This window comes from Macrobrachium nipponense, chromosome 6 (genome assembly GCF_015104395.2).
Source record: "Macrobrachium nipponense isolate FS-2020 chromosome 6, ASM1510439v2, whole genome shotgun sequence".
NCBI classification, from domain to species: domain Eukaryota; kingdom Metazoa; phylum Arthropoda; class Malacostraca; order Decapoda; family Palaemonidae; genus Macrobrachium; species Macrobrachium nipponense.
Window position 1 is genome coordinate 19,926,122 of NC_061108.1, and position 11,894 is coordinate 19,938,015.

The following is an 11,894-nucleotide window of genomic DNA, read 5'->3' on the forward strand; positions in this document are numbered from 1 at the left end:
GCGGGAACGCGTAAAGATCCAGATTCCTCCAATCCATGAGGAATGCATCTATTGCCACTGCTCTTGGGTCTGCAATAGGGGAGCAGTATAGATCTATCCGCGCATTCCTGGAGGTCGCAAATAGATCGAGATGGGGCCTGCCCCACGTCCTCCACAGTTCCTGGCATACGTCCGCGTGCAGAGTCCACTCTGAGGGAAGGACTTGATTCCTTCTGCTTAGCAGATCCGCTCTGACATTTCCTTTCTCCCTGTACGAACCTGGTGAGAAGCCTTATGTTCCTTTCCTCTGACCACAAGAGGAGCGATCTCGCTGTCTCGTACAGGGAGAAAGAGTGAGTCCCCCCCTGTTTTCGAATGTAAGCCAGGGCTGTAGTGTTGTCGGAGTTGATCTGAACATATTTCCCTTTTACGAGGGGTTCGAAGGTCTTGAGAGCTAACCAAATCGCTGTTAGCTCCTTCTTGTTGATGTGCCAGGACACCTGATCCCCCATCCAGGTGCCTGACACTTCTCTCGACCCGAGAGTAGCTCCCCAACCTTTGTCCGAAGCGTCTGCATACAATACTAGGTTGGGGTTCCGAACCTGCAAGGAAAGGCCTTCCTTGAACAATAGAGGGTCTAGCCACCAACGTAGATCCTCCTTTATCTCTTGCGAAATCTTGAACGCAAAGTCCAGACCTTGATATTTCCGATCCCAGTTCCTCGTCAGGAAGAACTGTAGGGGTCTGAGGTGCAACCTTCCTAGAGAAACGAATTGCTCCAGAGAGGAGAGTGTCCCCAACAGACTCATCCACTCCCTCGCTGTGCATACATCTTTCTCTAGAAAGATTGCTACCTTCTCCAAACCTCGGGTATCCTCTCTGGGGACGGATACGCCCGAAAAACCAGAGAAGCCATCAGAATCCCCAGATAGATACGCTCTTGACTGGGGATTAGCTGTGACTTCTCGAAATTCACTAGTAAACCCAGAGAAGCTGCTAGATCCAACGTCACTCGTAAGTCCTCCAGACATTTCTCCTTGGATTTGGCCCTGATAAGCCAATCGTCCAAGTAGAGGGAAATCCTCACTCCCTCGAGATGAAGCCACTGGGCAACGTTCTTCATCAGTCCTGTGAATACTTGAGGGGCCGTGGAAAGGCCGAAGCATAGGGCCCTGAACTGAAAAACGTTCCCTCCCCACATGAATCTGAGATATTTGCGAGAAGAAGGATGGATCGGCACATGGAAGTAAGCGTCCTGAAGGTCCAGTGACACCATCCAGTCCCCGGGACGAAGAGCTGCTAAGACTGATGACGTCGTCTCCATAGCGAACTTCCTCTTCTTCACAAAGACATTCAGGGCGCTCACGTCCAGAACCGGTCTCCATCCTCCTGAGTTCTTGGGAACTAGGAACAAACGGTTGTAGAACCCCGCTGAAAGAGGGTCCTGAACCATCTCTATTGCCTCTTTCTCTAACATCAGCTCTACCGCTAGAGCGAGGGCTTGATTCATCAGTGGGTCTTTGTATTTGGCCACCAGTGCCCTTGGAGTGGTGGTCAAGGGTGGTCTCGAAATAAAGGGAATGAGGTATCCCCTCTAGATGATCGCGAGGGACCAGTTGTCCGCCCCCTTTCGTGCCCAGACATCTGCAAAGTTCAGAAGTCTGGCACCCACAGTTGTCTGGAGGACACCCGAACTATTTCTTGGCCCTAATAGACCGGGAGAAGGTCCTTCCTCTTCTAGGTGGTCTCGAACCTCTGGAGGAAGAAGAGCGAGACGAAGGTCCTCCTCGAAAGGGTTCTTGCCTACTTTGAGCCTCTTTCTTCGTCTTCTGCTGAAACGAAGGTTTCGGAATTCTAGCCGAGCGAGCTAGCATATCCTGCGTCGCTTTTGCTGATAACGAGCTGGAGATATCGTTAATAGTCTTCTTGGGGAAGAGTTGCGGGGAAAGTTGCGAATACAGCAAGGAAGCTCTCTGTGCGTGAGAAACCGCCTTGGTAAGAAAAGAGCAGAAAACGGCCCTCTTCTTTACCACTCCTGCACCAAAAAGAGAAGCAATTTCCCCGGAACCGTCTCTCACTGCTTTGTCCATGCAAGACAGAACTGCGTGGAGGTCTTCAGGCGAAAGAGTGTCATGCTCTTGAGTCCTCTTAGCCAACACTCCCAGGGTCCAGTCAAGAAAGTTAAAAACTTCTAAGACTCGGAACATTCCCTTCAGAAGGTGATCCAACTCGCTCATACCCCACGTCGTCTTCGCAGAATTCAGCGCCGAGCGACGTGCGGAATCGACCAACGAAGAGAAGTCCGAGTCTGCAGAAGAGGGAAGAGTTAGACCCAAGGGCTCTCCTGACTCGTACCAGAACCCCATCTTACCCGTCAGCTTGGACGGGGGAAAAGAAAAAACTGTCTTGCCCTTCTCTTCTTTTGAAAGCAACCAGTCGTCAAAGTTCTTCATAGCCTTCTTCATAGACACTGTAGGCTTCATCTTAACGACCGAAGACTTCTTAGCCGTATTGGTCGTTGAAAATAAGGACGGAGGAGACGGAGGAGCAACGGCCGAAAGAGACTCCCCAAAATCTTGCAAGAGGAGGTCTGTAAGTCTCTTATACGAAGAAACCGAAGCATCCTTGGGCAAATCTTCCTCCGAATCAGCAACAAATTCTTCCGAAGAATGACGTCTAGAAGCTCTACTGCCCGGAGGAGAGCTAATCCTTGGAGAGCGCCTGTTCGGAGAGCGCCTACTAGGCGAGCGCCTACTGGAAGAAAAACCACCGGGAGAGCGCTTACACGGGGAGCGCCTACCAGGAGAGCGCCTACCAGGAGAGCGCCTACTTTGAGAGCGCCTCCCAGGAGAGAGCCTACTAGGAGAGCGCCTAGTTGGAGAGCGCCTACTAGGAGAGCGCCTACTAGGAGAGCGCCTACTTTGAGAGCGCCTCCCAGGAGAGAGCCTACTTGGTGAGCGCCTGCTAGGAGAGCGCCATACTTGGGGTGAGCGCCTACTAGGCGAAGCGCCTACAAGTGGAGGCCCGTCTGTCGGAAACAGATTCTAACTCCACAGAAGAGCGTCTGGATAAGGGAGAGCGCCTATCAGGCTCTCTGCGCCTGCTAGGCTCTTGGCGCCTGCCATCCTCAATACGCCTGCCAGGCTCTTGACGCCTGCCACGGGGAGAGAAAACATCCACAGATGAATCCCTGTCAGAAGCGCGGCGCTTACAAGGCTCTGAGCGCCTATCCAATCGGGAGTGCTCTAACGGAGGAGAAAACTTCCGTTGCCGCCTACCAGGTTCTTGGCGCCTACTAGGCTCTTGGCGCCTACTAGGCTCTTGCTGCCTACTAGGCTCCGAGCATCCGTCAAAAGGAGAGTGGCCACCAGGCGAAGAACTCTTCCTTCGCTCCTGACGAAAACTAGGCTCTTGACGTCTGTCAAGCTCTTGACTCCTAACTGAAGAGGAGCGGAAATCCTGAGGAGAGAGCCTGCCTGGCTCCTTACACCTTACATGCTCACAACTCTTGCTGGGAAGAGAGGAGAGCCTACTCGGAGAAAGATCCCGAGCTCCAGCCTGCACTTCTGAACTCCTACTAACAGGCTCAAAAGCTCTTCTAGCCAAAGGAGATTTAGCCGAAGGAACGTTCTTAGACTTCTTCACCGGAAGTGAGGCGTCCTTCCGACGATGAGAAGTCCCGGCAATAGACTCTGCTAAAGCCGCAATCTGCGCCTGCAGACCCGCCAGGATACGCGCAGGAGATCTCTTAAACTCCTCTACAGGGGACGAAGTCCGAGAGCGAACAGGAGAAGCGTAACAGGACGAAATCTTGGTTCTCTTGCGTTCCACTTCAGGCTCTTCCGCGAAGGATTCGGGGCTGGAAGGAAGGGCGCAAGGATCCTTCCAGGGCCTCTTGAGAGGGCGAGACGACTCCGATGCGCTCCATCTACGCTGAGGAGAAGGCGACGAAGATGACGAGAAGCACTGGCGCAATAACTCCTTCTTGGTTCGATCCAAGGCAGCCTGGGAACGAGCAACAGGAACTGACGAGGGGACGCCTGACCGGTGGGGGTTCTCCCTAACCTTCCTGCGGCTTTCGACTTTCCTCCTCCACTGGGTCTGGGAGTCTGGAAGAGGTCTAGGCCTGGAAGCGTTAGTGAGCCGGTCAGACGCACCCTCCACTGCACTAGGGGCACTGCACTGGATCACTTGCACTATCATCACTCTTACCTTGTCGAGAGCGAGCGAGGCTCTCCTTACTCCTGATCGAGGCTCTCCCAGAAGCAACTTCCGAAAACGAATCTTCGGGTTCAAAGCTGGGCGCAGGGGCTGAAACTGGAGAAGGAACTACTTCTACTACAGGATTCTCAGCGTCAACTTCACTCACCCTCGATCTAGAACTCTTTGAAGAAGCCTTGCGCACCCTATCTTTCTCTAACTTTCTCACATAAGAAGAGAGAGCCTTCCAACCATCCTCATCCAAATTCTCACACTCTTTGCAAGGGTTAATAAAAGAGCATTCATTCCCTCTACACGACTCACATACCGAGTGAGGATCTAATGCAGCTTTAGGAAGCCTAACTTTACATTCCTTCTCTGAACAAACCCTAAATAAACTAGGTTTCTTAACTTCAGAATCATCCATGATTATAGATATGTAAGAGAAATCCAAAAGAAAAATATAAAAAAAACAGTCCAAAAAGCGTATGCCAAGCCAACAACCAAAAGGTACTTCACCAAAATCCAAATCGTCGGCAACGAGAACGAATTTCAACTATCGTAAGGACTGAACAACAGGTGTTGTCCAGCCGGCGACAGAAAATAATCTGACAAGAAAGGGGGACTGGTTCTTACACCCGCCTCCCAGCGGCGGGTAAGGTAGATCACCTGACCTACCTGTAGCGTGTGCCGCGAGTTTTGAATTTTCTGTCGTGACGTCAGAGACCTAAGCTAAGTATATATCTAGCAGGGAAGTTCATGTACAAAAGTAAGAGTTACTATTAGGTCACCAGGCTTCACATGGTGTTTGGATTTATTTTTAAAGCTATGTCAGCCTTTCCTGCATGCAATCTCTTGCATTAATTAAGGATAATTAAAGCTAATAGGTAAAACAGTAACTTACATGACAATCTACAATAAGAATAATAATCATAATCTACAATAAAACTCCAAAAATATGAAGTATCATTCTGTACTGTTATACTTTCAAGCAAACATGGACAAGCATATTTCAGGACTTAGCACTAGCTTACAGAAATGCAGAATGTAAAAAATACCTTTTACTTTATTGCAAGTGGGAGATATTTCCTCTAGCAATAGATCTGAGTGAATCTGCTGTACTCTATTCTAAAGCCTCAAAGCTCTCCCTTCACCATTTGTCTCACAACCTTTCTATGATTATTCTAAATATAGGAAGCTTCACAACCTTCCACTAACTGGTCTAAAAGCAGTGCTACATCATGTAAACTCTATAATCAATAAAATCTGAATTAGTTCAAGACTACAAGTGGAGATGGTTAAACAAATTTGTGGCTGAAATTTTGAATACAAGCTTAAAGCACCTGTCCAAAGTTTATACTTTCTTCTAAAGAAATGGTCTGTTACACATGAAAAAGTCACATGGCACAGTAATGACTAGTTATGCTTCAGTGTACATGCACTATAATGCATAATTATCACTATTATTAAATAATTTCACTAGACCAATGAGTTAACATCTCTAACCCTCAGGGCTTCCTCTTAATTTACATAATCTAATAAATTACAACTCCATAAAAAAATTCAAGTTTGGCAAAACCAAAATTATTAAAATCCTGACAAACTTTTCTTAAAGGAATTGTATACAGGACATGATATTCACTGTTGGTTGAATAATGTACATTCAAATACTGTAAAATATGTTTGACTTTAAGGGTTTTACCTATATATATTTTGGAATTGGGGCATGTGGGTTCTTCATCAAATACCTATGGCTTTAAAGTCATCCACGTTAGGAAGAAGAGCACCACAACCAACAGTGGATTAATCTGTCTATTAAATTTCTTACTGTCATTAGCCAACAGAGCTTGTCATTTATCAAATAATACGGGTTTTAGGGCTTGTAAAAAAAATAAATCCCTGACAAGAATACATATACAATAGTTCCTCTGTTCTTGTCTTAGCTGGAATTTGCATAAAATAGCATACCCCACATGCATAGTAAAGTAATAATATGGATACAAATGTGGTATATGATAGTTTCTTTTTCTAAATTACTATATAAACATTAAAGAAAACATAATACACGTATGTAGTAATTAGCAAAATGGAATACATACTTTAATTACTTTGCATTCTCCAGCACTCCCCATTCTTCTCTTGCAATCATAAATAATGATGAAGATAATATAGTTACAATACCTTTGCATGATAGAGCAAGACAATATTTGTACATTGGCAAAACACTCAGCTTGGATATTTAACTTCTTCAGTAATACGCAGTGGCAGAGGTTGTAAAACTTCAGTGATTTTGCTAAGATTTTGTTCAATCTATGCCACTTTTGCTAAGTTTCTTTTCTTTCCATTGTATTCTTTAATTAATTTTTGTAGTCTCTGATACTAAGCCATATAGTATTCAGATTTCTCAACCTAAAACAGATATAGGAGCTAAATGATTTGCCCAGTCTCAGCACTCATTCAATTATCTATGAAGCATAGAACTGTTGTTTAGTACAATACCAAGGGAGTTGGTCTGTTATTTCCCAAGTTATATGCGAGACCTGTCTTAACAAGGTTAAAGCTTCTGATTTTGGGTTTTATGCACACAATGTGCTTCTAGTTATGTACATAAGAAACGTTGAACCTGAGAATTTATGAAATTATTCATTACTGTAGTTCAATATTATAATTTTTTTACACCTTTTGGAGTCCCTAGTAAACTGGAAGCCTACTGATGCCAACATTAAGAACACACTGGATGTGTTGTAGGCTTGTGGAAATGTAAAATAGCAAGGTCATCAACATGTAAATTATAATTAAATCACAGCACCTATGCATTTGATATCCAGCCCTGTCCATTATGACACTCCTGATTGACTAGTGATGAGCCAGTCACAGGGCTGGAAACTGAGCAGTTCACCAGTATCTTCCCAGCAGTCAGAGACTACACATCTCTGCTCTGACCTCCCCTGACTAAAATTCTTTCAAAAGTTATAACTTTCATTATGACTCAGTTTTACCCTAAGAAAAGTAGTGTTCCCCAATTTCATCACTAAGCATCATCAAGACAATGATTTAAGGACTAAAATGACGAGTGAATTATGTACTTAGTATACTTAATGCTGAAATATGTATGTATATAGTGACATAAACATTCATAATATAAAAAATACTCTTCCACTCTTTACATGACATTACAGTGTATTCATCATTTATCGTCTTGTGTTTCATACAGTATCGTAGCTTAAATGTCATGGATGACAATGCTACTCAAAAATTATTGGTAGGAATTGATTAAAAATTTAAGAAAACTCTTCAGGCTGCAATAAAAATTGGCAGAGAAGGATTTGATGACTGATGAAGTGGTGTAAGATCAATTAAAACTATGATGAATTTCAATAAGTGATGAATGAGAAGAACTTGCTACACCAAACAAGGAGGAAGGAGTGAAGACAAAGACACAAACATCCCAGCATTATGGACTTTAGTTCAAGAAATCTAAACAAGTTTTTAACACTTCTAAGGACCTACTTGGCAATATTAAGAAATATGATCCTTGAATGGAACACTGTGTGTCACTCTTATGATCACTTTAGTTTTACATACTTCTTTAGACATATTACTTCAAGATCCATAACCTAACACTGTCTCTTACAATGCCTATTTTGTTCATTACATCTCACTATGTAAGTGTGGTAACTTCTGAATTTCATGATAATCATCAACAGCAATATTTATTACAGTGTTAAAAGAAATTTCCAGTTTGCACAGGAGGTTTAGGGGCAATTGTCACGTAAACAATTACGTATATAATTGTATAAGAAAGTGACATTTCTAGCACTGCCGGGAACTGCTTAACTTCCACAGATGCAGCAGCCTGTCATGTAGCCTCTTGCAGCTAGGTCTCCATAGAGGCATATCAGTTACCTTGTGCCTTGCATGGAAAACTGAATATGATACCCAGATTCTTTGCAGTATTTACTTAAGCTGGATGTTCAGTTTCTTTAAATTTAGCCTGCTTCAATTTCCTCCTAGCATTCAAATACATACTGTTTGAGCAACATAGCAGTCCAGAAAGAAAAATGTTCTCCTCGCATCTGAAAACACGTCCTATGTTTTAGCCATGTAAAAGTCCAGAAAGATGAAACACTGATCCCATTAAATTACTTTTAATTGATATTGTGCTGCTTAGTGCCCACTCAATTGTCATAGAAAATTAAGGAGCTGTTTTGATGCAGACCACATGCATTTAGTTGATGACAGAAATCTTGCTTCTTACGTACTAGGTCATCTGAATTGATCTCACAATTTCTACTCATCTAGGAAACTTATTGTCATGATGCCAGCTCCTTTGTCTGACTCGCTGATTGTCAGGTACTGACCAGTGTATCTTTTTAGCAAACTTCAAACTCCTCATGTGCCTATATTCACTACAGCTAATCTTGTAAGAAGATTTCTGTATATTGCCAAGTTATCTCCACTTCATGATCATCAACCAAACAACTCTACATGACTTATTTTTTTCGAGACTATCTTACCACTTGCTCATCCATTTTGTTAATTGTGCCCTCCCAACCTCCCACTGGTAATTGAATAATTGACTTCTGTACACTAGAGAGATGAAAGAAACTGGTTGTACATTATCAGAAGTTTACTTTTCTTGAAACATATGAACAACACAACTCTACAACAAATAAGCAAGATCACAGTGTCTACATCTGACAAGCCTTGAGGGTAGGCTAATACTGGTTTAATTTTTGCAAAAATTAGAGCATTAACTACAGTATCTCCTGCTAAGAAATAAAGGAATGGCCTATGGAACAAAGCATCAAACAAAACAATATTCATTATATACAAATTATAGTAAAACAAAGATCCTTGATACGCACATTACAAATCTCACATCAGCATTTAAGAAGGAACTAGTTGAGTTATATCAAGATTAAAATAATAAAAATTCCTATTTGCAAGGTAGTTCAACTTCATTTTGAATGTTACAAAATCAATTGGGCATTTCAATTATACACAGAAAACTATAAAAAATAACTTATGAAGAATATCTGAAAAGTCTGTAAATCCTGTTCATATATGCAACTTTAGAAAAAGCTTAGATACTAGCATAAAGTTCTTCAAATTTCTGATGCTAATGACAAGAAATAAAACACTAAAAATAATGTACTAATGACATAAAACAAGTCAAACTATTACAACTCACAGACATGTTAACAAGTAGATACTTTTCTTTTACTTTTCCATTAGTGAAATTCAGCAAGTGTACTATCCCTTTGTCTCTCTTTTATAATGAAATGAGTAAAATAGAACCAGACACAACTTATTGCATAGTATGACCAACTAACAAGTAAATATTAACCACACTGACACCATGATTCAAAAGGAATTAAAGATGAGGTACAGTATATACTGTCAATCAATGGTAAGGTATAGATAGTTTTCCTATGACATCACAGCAAACGAGCACTAGATAAGCCACCGCCATCTTTTATATCAAGCATTGTAAACAAAAGAAATATCAAATTTTGTTATTCTAAAGAATTATGAACCCTATCACAAAAAATGGCAAGCGAGGACAATTCACAAGCAGCAGATTGATTACATTGAGTCTCTTGAGTCTGCAGTGCATGAAAGATATATAGTACAAATAAACTGAAACTTGTAAATAACAGACCCGTACAAGTTGACACCTGAACAATGGAGTTCTGGTGTGGATTTGCTGCCAGCAGGTATCCGGATATCGTGAACTATTTGGTTAATGATGTAAGCCACTACACATTGGACCAGCTCAAGGCCTATTGTATATGGCTGAAGGATCTAAATGCATCAGAGCAACAGTTTACTGATGTAAACATAGGGATAGCTGCCTTTGTTACACTTTTAAATGTGATTTAATAAATATCCCTCCATAGATTTAAGTGGTGAATGCAATTTTGGACATATGAAATATTGTAGTTTTTGTGAATGTCGATATTGAAGAAATCAAATAGGTGAAATGTTGCACAAAAAGGTTATTTGTGAGTGACGCTTTTAGACTGATGTAATGAGATTTTCCATGGTTTTTGAAACTTTCCTTTCTTGTCTTTGTGTGCATTTGGGACCTCGTAGCAATTGTTTTAAAGTTAATTTCCTTTTGTAAGTTGTCCATTGACGCAAGTCCGCCTTTCAGTTCATGTATTTTGTTATATTTACATAGTTTACTTTTGTAATAAAATTGTAAAACCCAACTTGATCTTGCTGGATCTTCAGTGAGGGGAAATTTCTGACAAAACTAGGCATTTTTTGCACTTTTTATATTTATCATAAATTTTAACAAATAAATAATTCACTATCCACTATGTACTTCAAGTTTTAAAGATTTGACCAAAATAACTTCCTAGCAGCTCTTAATCATCTATCATTTGATAGAAAACACAGTGGCTGTTAATAAATGAATTATGAAATATTTATGCCCTAGGCCTCTTTAATTATTCACCATTACTATCACTAATTTTACACTAACAACTAATAACACTCATCAGTCATGAAGTGATCTGAGAAGATTTTTATGTCTTGATCGCCAAAAATTAGCCCTGTTTATCCTGGAAATCCAAAGTGCTCCCTTTCTTTCACTAATCTCTTGAGTTTTATCTCCTTGATTTCTCACAACAGCAGGGAGTGAGTATGTATAATATGATTTGCTGTCTCTGTTTGACCAATAATGGCACCCAAACACACGGCAAGTGTTCACCATATTTAAAGGATTAATAGGTACAATATCAATGCAAATTTCCAAAAAATATTTCTTATCTCAACACACCTGCCCTACAACATGGCTGACTTCTGTGTGTACATCCGGGCCTCATCCTGGATCAAAAACTATTTATATGTACAGTACATACTTATTTAGATAATATTCTTGAAACCATACATTGGAATTGACTTGGAGTAAAGCATTTTCCAAAGCACAAGGCACATTCAGATAGAGATTTCTAAATACTCTGAGCAAGAATCCAAACAGCCCCAATAACTTGCAACCAAACAGCACAGAAAAAATGTTATCAGCATAAAAAATCTCAGTATCAAGGACACAGACACCTTTGAGGCAGAAATTTGTTTTAGGATTTCATATTTGCAGTGTTACTCCAATACACGGTGGATCCCCGTCTATTTCCGGTCCTGGATTCGTTGATTTTTTCTGTGACACATACGTACATTTATTCACATTATTCGCAAAAAAATTGCCTATTCGCGGAACTATTCATAGAGAAGTATTAATATAATTTTCTTGACTAAATGCATTTTTATGATGAAACTATTAAAATGGTCACTTACTGCATATGAATTTTTGGCAGTTTTAGAGGGGGTCTTTAATGTTTGAACTATCAAAATACGACAATTATAAGTGTTTTTTTGAGGGATGTCAAGTATTCACAGATTTTATTATTCACAGTGAATTCCGGGGTCCACTGTAAAAACTGTTCAGTATGACCTCTAAATCCCAAGGATTGGGGAAAACAGTGCTTCAAAACAAGAGAGATATGCTAATTTTGAATGCTCTAGTCCTTTCACAGATTTCTTTAGATCCCAAGAATTGAATTTCAAGTAAAGCTTTAGTATTTGTAAGTTAAAAATTCAGAGGTCCAGATTACACAGTACGTATCTGTAAAAGATTACAGTACAGTGGGCCCCCCGTATTCGCGTTCTCCGGATTCGCGGATTCACACATTCGCGGATTTCTCTCG